Source organism: Schistocerca cancellata, chromosome 1 (genome assembly GCF_023864275.1).
Source record: "Schistocerca cancellata isolate TAMUIC-IGC-003103 chromosome 1, iqSchCanc2.1, whole genome shotgun sequence".
Taxonomy (NCBI): Eukaryota; Metazoa; Arthropoda; class Insecta; order Orthoptera; family Acrididae; genus Schistocerca; species Schistocerca cancellata.
Genome location: NC_064626.1, coordinates 894957634 through 894974252, shown reverse-complemented (window position 1 = coordinate 894974252; position 16619 = coordinate 894957634). Strand labels below are relative to the sequence as shown.

Sequence of the window (16619 nt, the reverse complement as noted above, 5' to 3'; positions counted from 1 at the left end):
CTCAATAAATCGGATTCGATCATTCGCCTTCCCTGTTACCGTCCTTAAGTGTTCGTTCCATTTCATATCGCTTTGCAGCTGTGTGCATACCTAATTAATCGACTGACAGTATCAGGTAGCACACTGGATTGTTTTATCTGCTCGTCTTCATTAACTTACATTTTTCTATATTTCAAAATAATTCAGCCACTGTAGCGTAGGGAGAAAATTTTAGTGACTGCGGAAAAAATCACGAAGGAAGTCTCACAAGTTCCAATTTTTTTCCACTTCTGTTCCTTATAAATTTGAACGATCTTCCACGAAACTATCAACAACCAAAATAGGTGGTTTTTGCAGACGATACTAGTTTGTTTATTTCCACGTCAAGTTTTGTAGGACCAAACTGAGGAGCAAATCTCAAAGCTCATGGAACGTATCGGTACATGAAATTACAAAATAAAAGTAATATCAGATAAAAATAAAATCTTCATGAACCCGAAAAAGTCAAGTCATAAGTTTAAGTAAACGCAGTCAACAGTACAACAAGAATCAGCTTACTTTTTCAAGGAGCTACCCAACAGAATAGAAGGAGTGACCCATGAGGAAACGCTTCAGTTCCGATTCGAAAGCGCATGGATTAGTGCTAAGATTTTTGAAGTCTAATAGTAGCTTATTGAAAATGGATGCAGCAGTATACTGCACACCTTTCTGCACGAGAGTTAAGAAAGTCCGACCCAACTGCAGATTTGATTTCTGAAGAGTATTAACTGAGTGAAAGCTGCTTTTTCTTGGTAATAAGCTAATATTGTTAACAAGAAATGAGAGTAGGGAATATATGTATATTGAGAGGCCAATGTCAGAATACCAAGACTCGTGAACAGGAGTCGTCAAGAGGTTCGTAAACATACACCACTTATTGCCCGAACCGCCCGTTTCTGAGCCAAAAATATTCTTTTAGAATGGGAGGAGTTACCCCAAAATATCATACCACACGACATAAGTGAATGAAAAAAGCGAAGTAGACTAATTTTCGTGTCGAACGATGACACTTCAGATACCGTTCGAATGGCAGCATTAACTCTTTGAACGAGATCCTGAATGAGATCCTGAACGTAGGCTTTCCACGACATTTTACTACCTATCTGAACACACAGAAATTTGAACCGTTCAGTTTCACTAATCAAATGCCCAGTCTGTGAAATTAAAATGTCAGGTTTCGTTGAATTGTGTGTTAGGAATTGTAAAATCTGTGTCTTACTGTGATTTAGCGCTAGTTTATTTTCTACAAGCCATAAACTTAAGTCATGAACTGCACTTTCTGAAATCGTGCCAATGTTGCACACAACATCCTTTACTACCAGGCTAGTATTATCATCAAACAGAAATATTTTAGAGTTATCCTTAATACTAGAGGGATATCATTTATGTAAATAAGGAACAGGAGTGGCCCCAACACTGATCTCTGGGGCAACCGCCACTTGACTGTACCCCACTCAGACCCCACATCACTGTGAATAATGACCTTTTTGCTGTCTGTTGCTAAAGTAAGAGGTGAACCAGTTGTGAGCTACTCCCCGTATTCCGTAATGGTCCTACTTCTGGAGCAATATTTTGTGATCAACATAATCAAACGCCTTAGTTAAATCAAAAAATATGTCTAGCGTTCGAAACCTTTCGTTTAACCCATCCAGTACCTCACAGACAAAAGAGACTTTCAGTTGTTGAATGATTTCTAAAGCAGAACTATACCTTTGATAGCAAGTCGTGAGATATAAAATGATCAATTATCCTTACATACACAGCCTTTTGCAGTAACTTTAGCAAACACTGATGGCACAGAAAATTGTCTATAATATCCCTTTCTCACTTTTTATAAAGCGGCTTTACTACTGAGTACTTTAATCGTTCAGGAAACTGATCATTCCTAGAGAAAAAATTACAAATATGGCTAAATACAGAGCTAACATGTGCAGCATTAGAGAGAGGGTAATACAAAGAGTTGGTAAATAACATTTTTCAAAGAATTCTAAAGTGGTTCTCTGAAAATTGACTCCTTTTAAATTCTGAAGAAAAAAACACTACATTTGGTTCTGTACAACAAATAGTCATACCTACAACTGATGTAACACATGAGCAGGAGCAGTAGATAGGGTAGAATGCTCCAGATTTTTAGCTGTACACGATGATGAAAACTTGAACTGGAAGAAACATATTACTGAGCTTCTCAAGCAATTACGTTCAGCTACTTTAAACTGTTAACCTTAGAAACAAGCGTATCAGTTTCCTGACACATTTTGCGTATTTCCACTCCGTAATGTCGTACGCAACAATTTACTGTGGTAACTCGTCGCTAGGAAAGAAAGTGTTAACGAGAAGTAAGGACAATATGTGGTGCTTACCCACGGACGTCAAGTGGATGCCTCTTCAAGGGCTTAGGCATGTTAACTGCACCGTCACAATACGTATATTCGCTAATGAAATTTATCATAAGTAATACATCACAATTTGAGGAAAGGGAAAATGACCTTCATTAATCATTTCTGAAAAGCTCCCACTGACTCTGAAAGGAGTTCAATAAACAGCAACGAAAATTTTCAATCATTCGTCTAACAACATTAAATGTTTGACAGACAGTGAAGCAAGTTTTAAATCTAATTTAAAAGCAACCCCTTCCAATTCCTTCCACTCGACTGACGAACTCCTGCTTAAAAACTGGTAGCCAGCAAAAATAGGTACATAAAACGCAGGACTAAAAATGTGTTCACTAATGTTAACACTAATCACGTATACATATCATGTAAACTGAATCTTTCCACATCATTTCGATAAGAGTCGTTCAAATGATCTATGGAGCACGTAGCTAACTAACTGACCGACTGACTTTGGAGCAAGCTGCCATTCATCACACCAACTAGAAACTTCATTTTCTATCTTCCTACAGTCAATCAAGGACGACACCTTCTCGTATACAGTAGCACAATAGCATCATCAATAAACAACCAGAGATTGCTGTTTACCCTCTCTCTCAGAACATCAATGTATGTAGAGAATAAGTCTGCCTATTACACTTCCCTGGGCACTCCTAATGATACCCTTGTCTCTAAAGAACACTTGCTGTCAAAGACAACATGCTGGGTTTTGTTATTTAAGAAGTCAAACCACTCAACTATCTGAAAACCTATTCAGATGTGCTCGTACCTTCGTGAGCACCCTGCTTTGGGACGCAATCTCAAACGCTTTCTGGGAATCTAGAAATATGGAATGTGCCTGTAGCTGTTGAGCCATGGTTCACAAGATACCAAGTGAGAAAAAGGGGAAGCTGAGTTTAGTACGAACCATGGTTTTTGTGCTGATTTGTAGACAGAAGTTTTTCCGACTCAAATAGTCTACGTCTACGGACATGTTCCTGTAGACAATTCTAAAGTACGTGTAAAAAGCGCCCAGGGAAATAGATTTAAATTAATTCTTAGGAAGACTGAGGTCGACTACGGTGGATGTCTCGAATGCAGACGGTGTCGGCTTAGGAAGGACGAGCCAAGACAAATGAATAAATAACCTCACTTCATTTCGAACTCAGATAGCACGTTCATGAAGATGTGAGTGATACGACAAACAAAACCAGGTGGCATAATTGTGTGTGTGTGTGTGTGTGTGTGTGTGTGTGTGTGTGTGTGTGTGTACACTTTTGACCATCAGAGCGTCCCATACGTATTGCGGCCCCTCATTATGGAAAAACTTTGCAGCTTAGAAAATATTTTGACTGCAGATCGTGGTCTAGAGCTAGTCTCTTCGATCTTTAATCTAAGGTCCTTGTTCCCAGGTTAGATTCCCACTGCAGCTTAGATTTAGAATAAAAAACATCCGCAATGGCGGCTAATGACTTTTGGGACAAGGAATCACCTGCATTTTGCCAAAAGCCTTGCCAAAGAGGGCGGAAAATTGTACACTTCCGAAGCAGCCTCTTAGCCTTTGGGTAGCAACCAGATGGCAATGGTAGCAACTGAATTAGATACGCTATGTTTATCCACAGGACATGTGATCTGCAGCTGAAGGATGGAGAATGAATGAATGAAGGAAGGAAGGATGGAAGGAAGATTATGGTTTCACGACTGTAAATGGAAAGTGTGTCGTAGTTATCTCTACATTGCCGAAAGATTCCGAATTGGTTCTTCATACGATTCTTCGGGGGAGAGATTGTCAAGGGCGAGGTAACAGCGAGAAAAAATTTAAGTAAGAGTTTGAGTGTGGAATGACAGCTGTTTGAGTGTAGTGGGGAAGCTGTAGTGGGGAAGCTGTAGTGGGGAAGCTGTAGTGGGGAAGCTGTAGTGGGGAAGCTGTAAGAGGGATATGTAAAAGCTGAGTCTACATATAGAGGGTCAGTGAAATGAAATGGAAAGACAAGAATATAGGGTCATATCAGCTGGAGGAGAAGACGGTGTAACGGTAGCAGGATTCCGTATGAATAAGAAAGCAGGGCAGACACTGAGTTGCTGTGAACAGTTCTGTTACAGGATTATCCTCATCAGCATCGACAGCGAACGGACGCCAATAACAATAATTCGGGTATACATGCTGACGTCATAAGCAGAACATGAAGAGATGGAGTATATGAGGACTGAATGTTTAAAGAAGGGGGGATACTGAACTATTGCTTTGATTTTCTCTGAGTCTGTAGCCAGTGAAATAGTGCATATAATAGTAGGTAGTCCAACTGAAGAGGAATGGGTACCAAAAAGAGTATTATGGAGGATGGACACTGAAGATAGGTTCAAGGAAGGGAACTGCGGAGAAACCTCGGATAACAGAAAAAATATTTAAGTTGATTGACAAAAGAAAGAAATACAAAAATATTCAAAAAAAGTCAGGGCAATAGTAATATAATTTACTAAGGAATTAAATAAACAGGAAGTCCAGGGAGCTAAAGCGAAATTACTGCAGGAAAAATGTGTTTAAATCGAAAAGGCAATATCAGTTGGAAGGACATATTCAACGTATAGACGTCAAAACAACTTTCAGTGAAATTAAAAGCAAAGGCGTCAATATAAAGAATGTAAGAAGGATTCCATTGTTAAACGCAGAACAGAGATCAAATAGGTGGAAAAAGTAGAATGAGCGTTTCTGTGAGCGAGACGAGCTGTATGTTGACGTAAAGGAAGAAGAAATGTGTGTTCATTTGCAAATAAATGGGACATCCAGTATAAAAGTTTGATGGACCTTTGTAAGACTTGAGATCGAACAGGGCAAAATGCATAAATAAATTTGACATTATTAAAAGAAACTGGCCAGCTGCGAGTAGGACTCGTGCTGAAATTTTCGTCCAAACTTAATTATTTATACAGACAGTTCATCCATCCCAGAAATTAAGAATCTTTAAGATCTTCGCCTATTACGGGCATTGATACTGGCAAGATATCGGTCCCGAGAATTCCCAGACTTTGGAGAATGTTTTAATTTTAATTTTGAAGTCTGATAACAAATAACAAAATAAATATTTTTTCGTGTGATATAATTACAGATTAACAATTTTCTGATTTTTTTTTTTTCTTTTACTTGTATCTGAAACCTTGCTTCTTGCCAAATTTCATGATTTTAGGTCAACGGAAAGTATTCTACAGGTTTTGATGAGTGAGCTTGTGACAAAATGGCCATAACTTTTCATTGCATTGACTTAAATGCTGCACTTTTAACACCCCAAGGAACGGCGAACCTTAATATGCGACATAGATTTCAATTTGATACATCTGCCCGTTCCTGAGCAACAGTGTTTCTAACCGTCGGACAGACAAGACTGACCAACGGACGACAGAGTAATCGTATAAGGGTTTCGTTTCTATCGGTTGAGGTACGGAACCCTAAAAGCGAGTTAAGTTGCAACCTAACGGCTATTCGAGTTGGCGTTTAAGAGCTATGAGACTGGAGACCTACCATCGGACTTTCAGCAAAAGTATCATCCACATAATCCTGAAAAATAACAGTTGTAGAGCCATATCTCTATCGCCATCAGCTCAACAGCTAATGCAAACCTATTCCTAACAAGAATATATACAGAAGAATACAAGAGAAAATTGTGGATGTATTAGATGACGATCAGTTTGTCTGCAGGAATGGTAAAGGCACGAGAGAGGAGGTTCTGAGGTTTCTCTTGACAATGGAAGCAAGACTGAGGAAAATCGAGACGCATCCATAGCGTTTATAGACCTAGAAAAAGCATTCGACAGTCTAAAATAGTCCAATATGTTCGAAATTCTGAGAAATGTAGGATTAAGCTACAGAGAAATACCGGTAAAATAAAATATATGCAGGAACCAAGGGAAACAATAAGAATTGAAGACCAAGAACGAAGTGTTCGTATTAGAAAGGATACAGGGAAGAAGCAAGGACGAAAATAAATGTTAAATACAAAGATTAAAATTCATTGTGAAAGACTATTATCGATAAAATTCACCTAGGACATTGCTATCGTCAGCGAAATTGAGGAAATAATTGTAGAATGTATTCAACAGAATGAACAGTGTGATGAGAAAACACTGTGGATTGAGAGTAATGCGAAGAAAGACGGAAGTAATGAGGAATAGCTGAAATTAGATTGAAGTTAATATTAAAATTGAGGAACACAAAGTTGATGAACTGAACGAACATGGCATATGACAAACGAAGAAAGAAAGGTATAAAAAGCTGAATACCCCAGACAGATCATTCCAGAATAAAATAAGTATATTAGTATCAAACATAGTACTTAATGTAAGGAATAAATTTCTGGGGATATACGTTTGGAGCACAGCAATGTCTGGAAGCGAATCATGGACTTAGGGAAAAAGGAAAAGGAAGAGAATCGAAGTGACTGAAATGTCTGTAGAAGGCTGCTGAAGGTGAAGTGGACTGATCAGAAATGATTTACTTTGCAGAACTGGCGAGGAAACGAATACGTGGAAAACACTGGCTAGAAAAGGGATAGGATAACAGAATGTGAATTCAGACATCAAGGAATAACCAGCATTGTACTAGAGGGAGCTGTAGAGGGTAAAAACTGTTGGGGGATGACAGAGATTGAAATATATCCAACATATTATAGAGGATGTTGAGTATAGTATGTCCTGAAACGAAAAGTTTGTTACAGCGGGTAGCAATAAACCAGTTAGAAGACTGGCGAATACCCTTCTCCCCTAACCGCTTGGAGACTAGTTTTTCATAGTCCATTGAACATAGGGCCAGGAATTTGTACACGTAACGAAGAAAAGCAGGCTAAGTATCAGTAAACATGGTTTGCAGATATTGAACTATTGCAACTATCTTGGACACTGTGTACATTGGACTACCAGCGTCATGCAGAAGACCAGTGAACGTTGATGTTACAGTCGACGTCCGCCTACACATGGGCGGGGGAAGTATCATAAGCGTCTACCATCCAAACAGGAGCCCTTTTTTTAAGCCATTGTAATACTGAAACTGATCTTTGTGTTGATCACTTTACAATCACGGATTCATACATTTATTTCCTATTAACATCTAAATTGATAATCATCACGAGGACTAACTGCGCGGTGATACGAAGTGTGTTGCCGCGTGGTTTAGGGCGCCTTGCCATGGTTAGCCCCCCCCCCCCCCCCCCCCCGTCGGTGGTTAGAGTTTAGAGTCCACCCTCGGGCGGGCTTGTGTGTGTGTGTGTGTGTGTGTGTGTGTGTGTGTGTGTGTGTGTGTGTGTTTTTGTCCTTAGCTTAGGTAGTGTGTAAGCCTAGGGACCGATGATGTCAGCAGTTTGATGCGATAGGAACTTACTACAAATTCCCAAATTTTTAGGAGGGCAGTTCAATAAATAAAGCAACACATTGTTTTCTATTGTTTTCTTCAGGTTAGTCTTATTCACGATTCCAGTACATCATTTATTCCCCACTCTTCTAGCTACAAAATCCAGATTTTCAATATAATCTCCGTTCAATGCGAAGGCTTCATGCCACCTAACTGGGAGGCCTTGATGCCCGCAAGTGACCGCTCTACTAGGCGATGTCGAAGCCATCGTCTTGCTGCATCAGTAGCCTTCCCATCATCCGAGCTGCTTCGCATGGAGTGCCTCTTTCATTGGACTAAACAATGGAAGTCGAGAGGTGCAAGATGCGGGCTGTATGGTGAATGAGGAAGAATAGTCCAATGAAGTTTTGTGAGCTGCTCTCGGGTGCGCAGACTTGCGTGAGGCCTTGCGTTGTCGTGGAGAAGGAGAAGTTAGTTTGCATTTTTGTTGGAACAGACATGCAGAAGTCGTTTCTTCAATTTCCTGAGGGTATGACAACACACTTCAGAGTATATCGTTGCACCAAGAGGGATGACAGCAAACAGAACAATCCCTTCAGAGCCCCTGAAGACCATCGCTAAGACTTTACTGGCTGAGAGAGAGCGGCTTTGAACTTCTCCTTCGCAGGAGAGGTTGTGCGGCGCCACTCCATGGATTGCCGTCTTGTTTCCACTTCGAAGTGATGAACCCATTTAACACACACGTGACGATGTTCGACAAAAAATGGTCACGACCAGGCTCGTACCTCGCAAGCAATTCCGCACATATGGTCCTTCGTTGGTCTTGATGGTCTTCTGTTAGATGGCGAGAAACACAGCGGGCACACATCTTTGAGTATCCCAACTGGGGGACGAATGTGTCAGCACTACTAGCACAGACGTCCAGTTGTGCAGCGAGTTGTTTGTGATTCGTCGATCACCTCGAATGAATGTGTCCGCACGTTCCAAAATTGCAGGAATCACAACTGTGTGCAGCCGGCCGGCGCGACCGTGTGGCGTTAATGACAGAGCCCACGCTCAACGACTCACCGTGCATTTGTTCACTGTCCGGTCTCCGTAGACGTTCTGAAAGCGCCTGTGAATATCTGCCATTCTCTAAATTGCGCCAAAAAAAAAAACTCAGTGAAAGCTCTCTGCTTGGAACACACCTCCGTTACAGACGCCATTTTGAGCGCTTCGTGTAGCGCCGCCAGCTATTGGAACTTCATGAAACTATAGTGGCTGGAGCGGGAGTATTCCACGATATTGCACAAAAGAATCCGCATTTTTTTCAACCGAAATTGGCCAAGAGAACAGTGATACATTACTGTTTGAATGTCTCTCGTAATACACGATTCTTAAATCCTTTGTGCTTCCGGTATGGATTCTATTGAAACTACTACGAACACCTTTGTGTAGTTTAACTGCGTGTAGGGCTGTTAGCGCCTTATAACAGCAAAGGCGGCAGCAGGTATTCTAAATATATGTAAATGAGGACTTCGTGGCCGTTACGACAAATGAACCAGTGCGGCAAGCTTCAGAGAGAACCGCCGAGCCTGTTCAGATGGGACGCTGGCGGCGCGTGCAGGAGCCGAGCCGGCCTAGCGATCTAATTATTGCTCTCCAAGGTCGACAGCCTGTGTTGGTAAACGGTGCAAACGCGCAACACATGAAAGTCCAAGGGCCAGGCTGAAACGTTCTTTGCGTCCGTACCTCGCAAACTCGATAGTGTTGCACCAACTCAAGAAGCCACGCAACCTCGGCAGTGTGCGACGCGCGAGATAAATTACGCGGCGTAACGTACTACTCCGTGGATTTAATGTGAAACATTTATTAGCGGGCCCGGGTGAGTACTCTGTTCTGCTAAAGTATCAAATCAGCCTAGATAAGGTTGCTGCTGAAGATGTGGCGTGCGAGACAGGGTTAAATTTTTCACTTTTCCAAAATAATTAATTAAAAGCGCTACAGTTACCTTCAGGGGCTCGAAAAAACTATGGAAACACTGCGAAAAATGCGAGCTTGGTCATAAATTCAGATGTTAACTGGGCCTGCAGATTGCGCTGTTGTGTTTGACCACGGACGTCGCCTGTACAATGTCCTCAATACGGTGCAAATGTCTGTCGTGTTCAGAACATTTTTCTTTGTAGTTATGAGTGCATTATGTCGGTGCTAGGTGCATTCTGAAGTGGGCAATTTGTTGGCTCTTATGGTAGGCGTTTCCGTAACCAATGTAGCCGAACATCATATCGAAGATATCGTCATTAGGACGAAAAATAAGAAGTTGACGGGAGCAAAGTAACTAAAGAACTGTGGGTCGAACCCTGTCAGCACCAAAGCAACACGAAAGAAACTCCAGAAGCAGACAATTGCAGGGCAAACTGGAATTTCAAAACCACTCATCACTGATAACTGCCCGTAACATGAATACGTCGTACTGAAGCTACAGAACCTGGACAATGCAATAATGGAAGAAAAGTCGTTTAGACGGGTGAGTCTTGTTTCACACTGATTCAAACTTCTGGTACGTCCGAAGGGTGAAACGTGGCGGGATTCGTTGATGATTTTGACACCAATCGTGGTATTCCATGAGCAATATGAGTACTCTGGAAGATCGCATATTGCTATGGATTATATGACCATTTTGGCTCATCAGGTCGATCCCATAGTACAATGTTTGTTCCCTAATGGTGAAATTGTATTCCAGGACTACAGGGTCCCTGTTCACACAGCTTCCTGTTCACACATCGTCCAAAACTAGTTTTGCAGTACGAGGATAAATTGGCCTTAAGTTACAAGGAAAAGAAAGCATCCATTGATATTTTAGTCTCTCGACTGTGAGTCAGGTAAAACGCCGCGAAACCTTTGCCTTGCTCTGTGAATGTTAAGACAGCCACTTCTCTGTTAGACCTCATAATACATTGAGAGCATATCAACCAATGTCTGTTTAGAGGTTCTGTGAGACCATACCTCTTCTGACACAAGTTTGACTGAAATATTTTCACTCAATGAGAAAAAATTACACATTCGTAATCGCGTACCCTGTCAGTACCAAAATAGCGTGTTTTCGACGAGAAACTTCGCATTTTCTAGCCTCAGTAGTAGTTACAGCTTCGGTGACAGCATAGTGGATGTAATTATTACCATTTGTCAGCTTGGAATATCTGTCCAAGAAGTCATTTCCAATCTGGTGAAATTGAGCAACCGCAGGCGGAATTGTTACTAGATGTCTTGCTGGTACCTGAGGCACATATTTCAGTCATTGGTATTACCTGCAATGGCTTACATAACGTCCCACATTTTATTAGAGACCTGGCCAATCACACCGGCTTCTGATTCTATCAGTGGACTCTGTGAATCCCAGATGATCTCGGCTGGCATGACTAGCATCTGTTTTCGTCCCAATGGAATGTGACTCTTTTCATACAATATTCCCTCTGTTCTTAAGGCATCTCCTACCGAGTGAGATGGCGGAGTTGTTAACACACTGGACTCGCATTCGGGAGGACGACAGTTACGACGATCCAAATTTAGTTTCTCCATAATTTCTCTAAATCAATCCAGACAAATGCCGGGATGGTTCCTTTGAAAAGAGCACGCCTGATTTAGTTTCCTATCCTTACGTAATCCTAGCTTGTGGTCAGTCTCTAAAGACCGTGACGTTACATTCAAATTTTCCTTTTCCGAAATCATCTGTGCTGTTCAGTAATGTTGGATGGTCTCTTTGTCCTACTGAAACGTGCATTAATGCAGCGACGAATAGGATATCACAACTTCTACGACGTTTCTCATATAAGTTCTGCAAAGGTAAATATCTTTAATTGTGTCCACATAAAAAAAAAATCTTGACTATGATATTTTATTCCTGTAGTGGCCACCTTGTCGATAGACCTGATGTTTCAGGTTTGTTAGCCGCCGTAGGAATGGTGGTCAGTCGCAACAGTGAATGGTCTGCCGTATAAGTGCATTCGTAATTTGTTACCCAAAAAACCGTGAGACTATCATCCTCTGTTATACCGTAATTCTTTTCGTACTCTGGAGGAGTAAGCACTCTCTCTTTCAGTTCCTTTCAAATTTTCTGCTAAAACTACATGTATCGTAGCCACTAGCATCAGTATGTCATTCCATCTCGACATATTCGTCAAAAAGTGTCAGGATTAGAGAGGCTGTTAACACCACGAAAAGGATACGGAAGCGTCTTTTTCCTCGCTCCAAAATGTTTTGGCGTTTCCATACAGCAGTTCTTACAGTGAGCGCACTTTGTAACTGAACTCCGTTCTGAAGCGTCTGTAGGAGTAGTACATTCCCAGGAAGCCTCTCAAATCACTAACGTCCAGAGGATTTGGATAATCTGCTATAGCTCTTACTTTTTCTGAGCCAGTGTGCACAGTGTCTCTAACAACTATGTGCGACGAGATTTTTATTTCCTGGTCAAAGAAGACACACTATCTTACATTACACAGAACGAAGACCTGCATCACGGACACACTTCAGCATAATTTCCAAGTAATTTGGATGCTTTTCAGATGTCTCCAAACAAATGCCGACGTCGTTCACACAATAAAGACACATCGTCCATTTGAAATATCAAAACAGGTTGTTCGTCAATGTGTTCAAAGGTGGCTGAAGCGTTGCATAGATCAAAAGGTGTAGCTTTGAACTCAGAGGTGGTCAGATTATTTGAAGCCAATCTTTTTCAGAGCGAATCTCGATCTGCCGGTAGCCAGTCTGCTTATCTATCCATAGTGATGAAATACCTCGCTCCCAGCAATGTGACCAAACTATCACTGTTTTGTGGTATAATTCCTTTTTGATGTTATTTTTCAGCCGCTGGTTAACGAATCCGAAGCGCTACGTGCCATCTTCATGCCATTTCATTATATTACAAAAGCTGTCAGTTGCTCCGAAAGGAGTTCCATACGCAGCAATAAAAATTTTTGATCATTTGCCCAAAACATGAAATATCTGACAGGTAGCACAGAAAGTTATAAATTTAACCTAAAATCATTTCTCCTGGACAGCTTCTGCTATTACCTGGTCAAATTTCTATCTGCAAAGCGGTGTCCAGCAAAAACGTTTTAGTTCCTCGCATAGGACTAAAAAATGTTTATTGATGTTAACACTAAATATGTACACATATTCTGTAATCTGACTAGTTCCACATCATCTCGATAAAAGAATCATTCAAATGATCTATGCAACACCTGGCCAACTACTATTTTTCAAGGGGGCCCATAGCTTGTTACCCAGATCCTGTGTTTCCATTGTTCGGGTGGCTGCACCTCATAAGAGCACAGACTAAGGGGAAGCAAAGCGTGCTCCCTAGTGATGATTAGCTTCACACTGGGAAGTTTGGTCCGTCCTTGTCTCCAATCTAGAAATTAATGCGCTGACAGACTGACACTATTTCATGTCACTTGTTGTATTCAACGACATGTTCGAATCCATTACCCATTTCGTAGGGTCTTGTCTAGCGTCTTCCGCATGCACTGAGGAATGCTGATGTGCACCTGATTCACCGATACTTTTGTACACAATGGTACCATGACAATCCAGAAATGTGCCGCTCGTATTCGGGTCACGCTCCTATTGGCGACGGCTTGTGTAAAGCCTTACTGAAGCCACGGTACTGTTTATGGCAGAGATGCTGCGTATTTCTACCATTCTATGTCAAGTAGAATCCGAAATCGAACACCACGTGCGAGAGCAGGGTCGTCAGTAGAACTAACTCACCACACTGAAAACACGTCTGTTGAGCGCACACGGAAGTACTTACACAACTCAACTGTCTGCATGAGCACTGTGTGTTCTTGTTAAAAATACACCTTCTGATTTAAAAAAAAAAGGGTGAAGCACCCACAAGTTGAGGAGGAAACGAAATCAAGCTTCTCGGGCTTAGAAGGTGTATGATGGAATTTGAGTGGTTACGACAAGGTCTCCAGTTTACAAAGAACTCATGAGTATGAGACACTTATCACTGTAATGTTGAACCCCTCTGGCCTGAATGCATCGCATAATGCAGTTGGGAAGGGCGACATAAAGCCACCGTATCCTCTCCTGAGACAAGTTGGTTCACAGCCGTTATAACTGATCCTTGATATCCCAGATAGTCTGGATACTGGCATTGAGACGGAGTTGATATCCCATCTGTTGTTACGTCTTGGTGGCCACGAGAGTACATCTTCACGAATACCGTGAATAGACATGTGTGTGGACGAGTATTGTGGTGTTGAAACATGACACTGCGCTACTGTCGAATGAGAGGTAACGCATGAGAACGCAGGACGTCAGTGACGTAATGTTCTGCCGTCAGATTTCGTTCAGTCAGTACCAGACGTAACCTAAATTCGTAGTCGATGGCTCCCCATCGGGCTGCGGAACGAACTACTGACGTCACACTAGTTACGTCGCCCCCGTCGAACATCGCGAACGCTCGGCTACGCGCGGAGTCAGGTAGAAAATCAGTGTGTCAGTGATAAGGTACTCAATAAAGTCATTAACTTTGTCATATGTTATCGAAAGCACGAGTGTATTTAAACGCGCAGCTACGAAACATTAAACTGGTCTAAAATAGCAACTCTTTCTGCTGGAGATGATGGCTGGTACACGAAGGCTCTCAGTGCCACGTGCTGGGACGCCCGCCACTGGGCTCGTATATCTCGTCGTTGGCCCTGTTCCCCCTCACCACGACGCCAGTAGTGACACCGCTGTGTCTCTCCAAAACATTAGAAGAACGGGCTCTCTCCCTAGATCGCCGCCATACTCGCCTGCTATGGTCCCCAGGGGTAGCACAGAAGCGTCATGACAGCTGACACCGTTCATCAGCAGCCTACGTTTCCCGATCGCGATTCAACTCCAAACGCAGCCGTTAGTGTCGTGATGTTATTGACAGCCTACGCATGGGACGGTGATTCCCTTTTCCAAATGCTGCTTGTCTCCGACCAAACTCACGAGATGATCCAGAATGTTGCACAGATAGCCACGTCGCTCTCCGATGGCATGCGCAGATCCGAAGGTGGTAAGATGTTCGTCTCGCACAATAAGGCGATCCTCCCTCATACACCTATGCAAACATCCGGCCACTATCATATCCGAATGCCCCACAAGTATTGACATTGCACGATTCAGCCAGCTCGGCAAAGGGAGTATCACAAACAGAGATGGGCATTATCCGAATATGTTTCCATTTAGATAATTATTAGAATAAATAGATCATTCCAATAAATTTGTTGGTAAATAAATTATTTGCGAATAAAGGGATTCTTACTCTCTGCGAATACAAATAATTATTTCTTACTTACTATTTGTAACTTAAATAACGAATAATGTTGAAGGCCGTAGTATTTTGTTATTTACTTCTTGTATAGAATTCTATAGCTAGTCGTTCTTTGAAGGCCCCAGTTTAGTTTCTATTAGGTAAATAAATTATTAATGGTTTGTCCAGAAATTTGACTTAATGGGTTAGGTTCCAGACTACAAGGTTTAGATTCCCCATTGATCTTAAGATTTCTGTTAATTTTCCCTTCTTTCACCTCTGTCAGTGCCATGTCAAGATGTACCATGTTTTGGAGTGCACGTTTTTAGTCGTCATCCAGGGACTATCATCTCTGCACCAGGGCACACTGCTCGCAGCACGTCCACGTGCATGACTGTTATTTTGTAACCTTTGAAAGACATATTGCGACAGCTATAAAATTGACGGAGACTTGTATTACCAATAGAATTAACACAGTGTTTCAGACAGTAGACATTGAAGAGGAGCAAATTCTTGTCTCCGTCTGTTTGCGTTTCATTAATTTGATAGATTGTTTTTCAGTGCTTACAAAATTCAGTGAAAATTACAGAGAACTTCGTCAGTACGAGCACACTATTGATCCTTTGTCGACTTGATGTTGCATATTCTAGAACGACAGTGGAGAAATTAACTGTGTCGCTTTTATATCTCCTCCTGAGGCAAGATGGCCAACAGTAGCAAATTACGTTCAATATCTTGGGAAGTCTAGGATGGTCCCCCATATGTTGCATCTGAGACACATTAAGTTACCTTGCTGGTCGTTGAAATATCTGTCTCATACAGGAAGTCCACGAACCCATGGGTGTGGACGAACTTTGTCCTCTTGTGTGAAAAATAAATGCTGTGGAATTATCACATTAGAGTTAACAACCGAGGATGCAGGGTGGCAGTGATGTACCGTTGTCATCTGAGTTTCTTGAATGACTATCGTTTGTGACCTGAAATCATATCCGCGCACCATGGAGCTTTATGTAACCCCAATATGTATGTGTGTTTTTGGAAATTTGTGGTAAGACCTTATGGGACCAAACTGCTGAGGTCATCGGTCCCAAAGCTTACACACTACTTAATCTAACTTTAACTTACGCTAAGGACAACACACACACACCCATGTCCGAGGGAGGGCTCGAACCTCCGACGAAGCGAGCCGCGCTGACCGTGACAAGACGCCATAGATCGCGCGGCTCGGAGTCATACTCGCGTATGATGGTCGACAGAGGTAATGCGGAACCGAAATTTGTCAATGAAGATTGTGACGTCACTAGGACACCACTTCAAATGCCGCCGTCTGTTTTTGTGCTACCACCAACGTAGGGCCTACACACGAGAACTGTGTTATACTGGCTGCTGGTAGCCTGCGAGCAATTGTATGGGATGACGCTTGGGGGTTTTATTCAGTCCATTGTACCCCTTCACGGATGTGAAGGGGTATATTGGTGATCCTCTTTTAGAGCTAGACTTGATTGATCTGAACTTCGATCTTCAGAATGCTTTTTGTTTCCATACGTTCCATTCAGCCCCTTACTGGGCCACAACTATATGCGAATGCCCCTTATGCCAAGATATTGTACAATAGATCCGCAAT

The 16619-nt window shown here is 42.0% G+C and overlaps 1 protein-coding gene across 3 annotated transcripts in view; it reads left to right on the top strand.

The window, feature by feature from the left end:
- LOC126190790 (transcriptional coactivator YAP1) overlaps nt 1-16619 on the top strand; it is a 347592-nt gene that overhangs the window by 262677 nt on the left and 68296 nt on the right. The window lies entirely within an intron of this gene.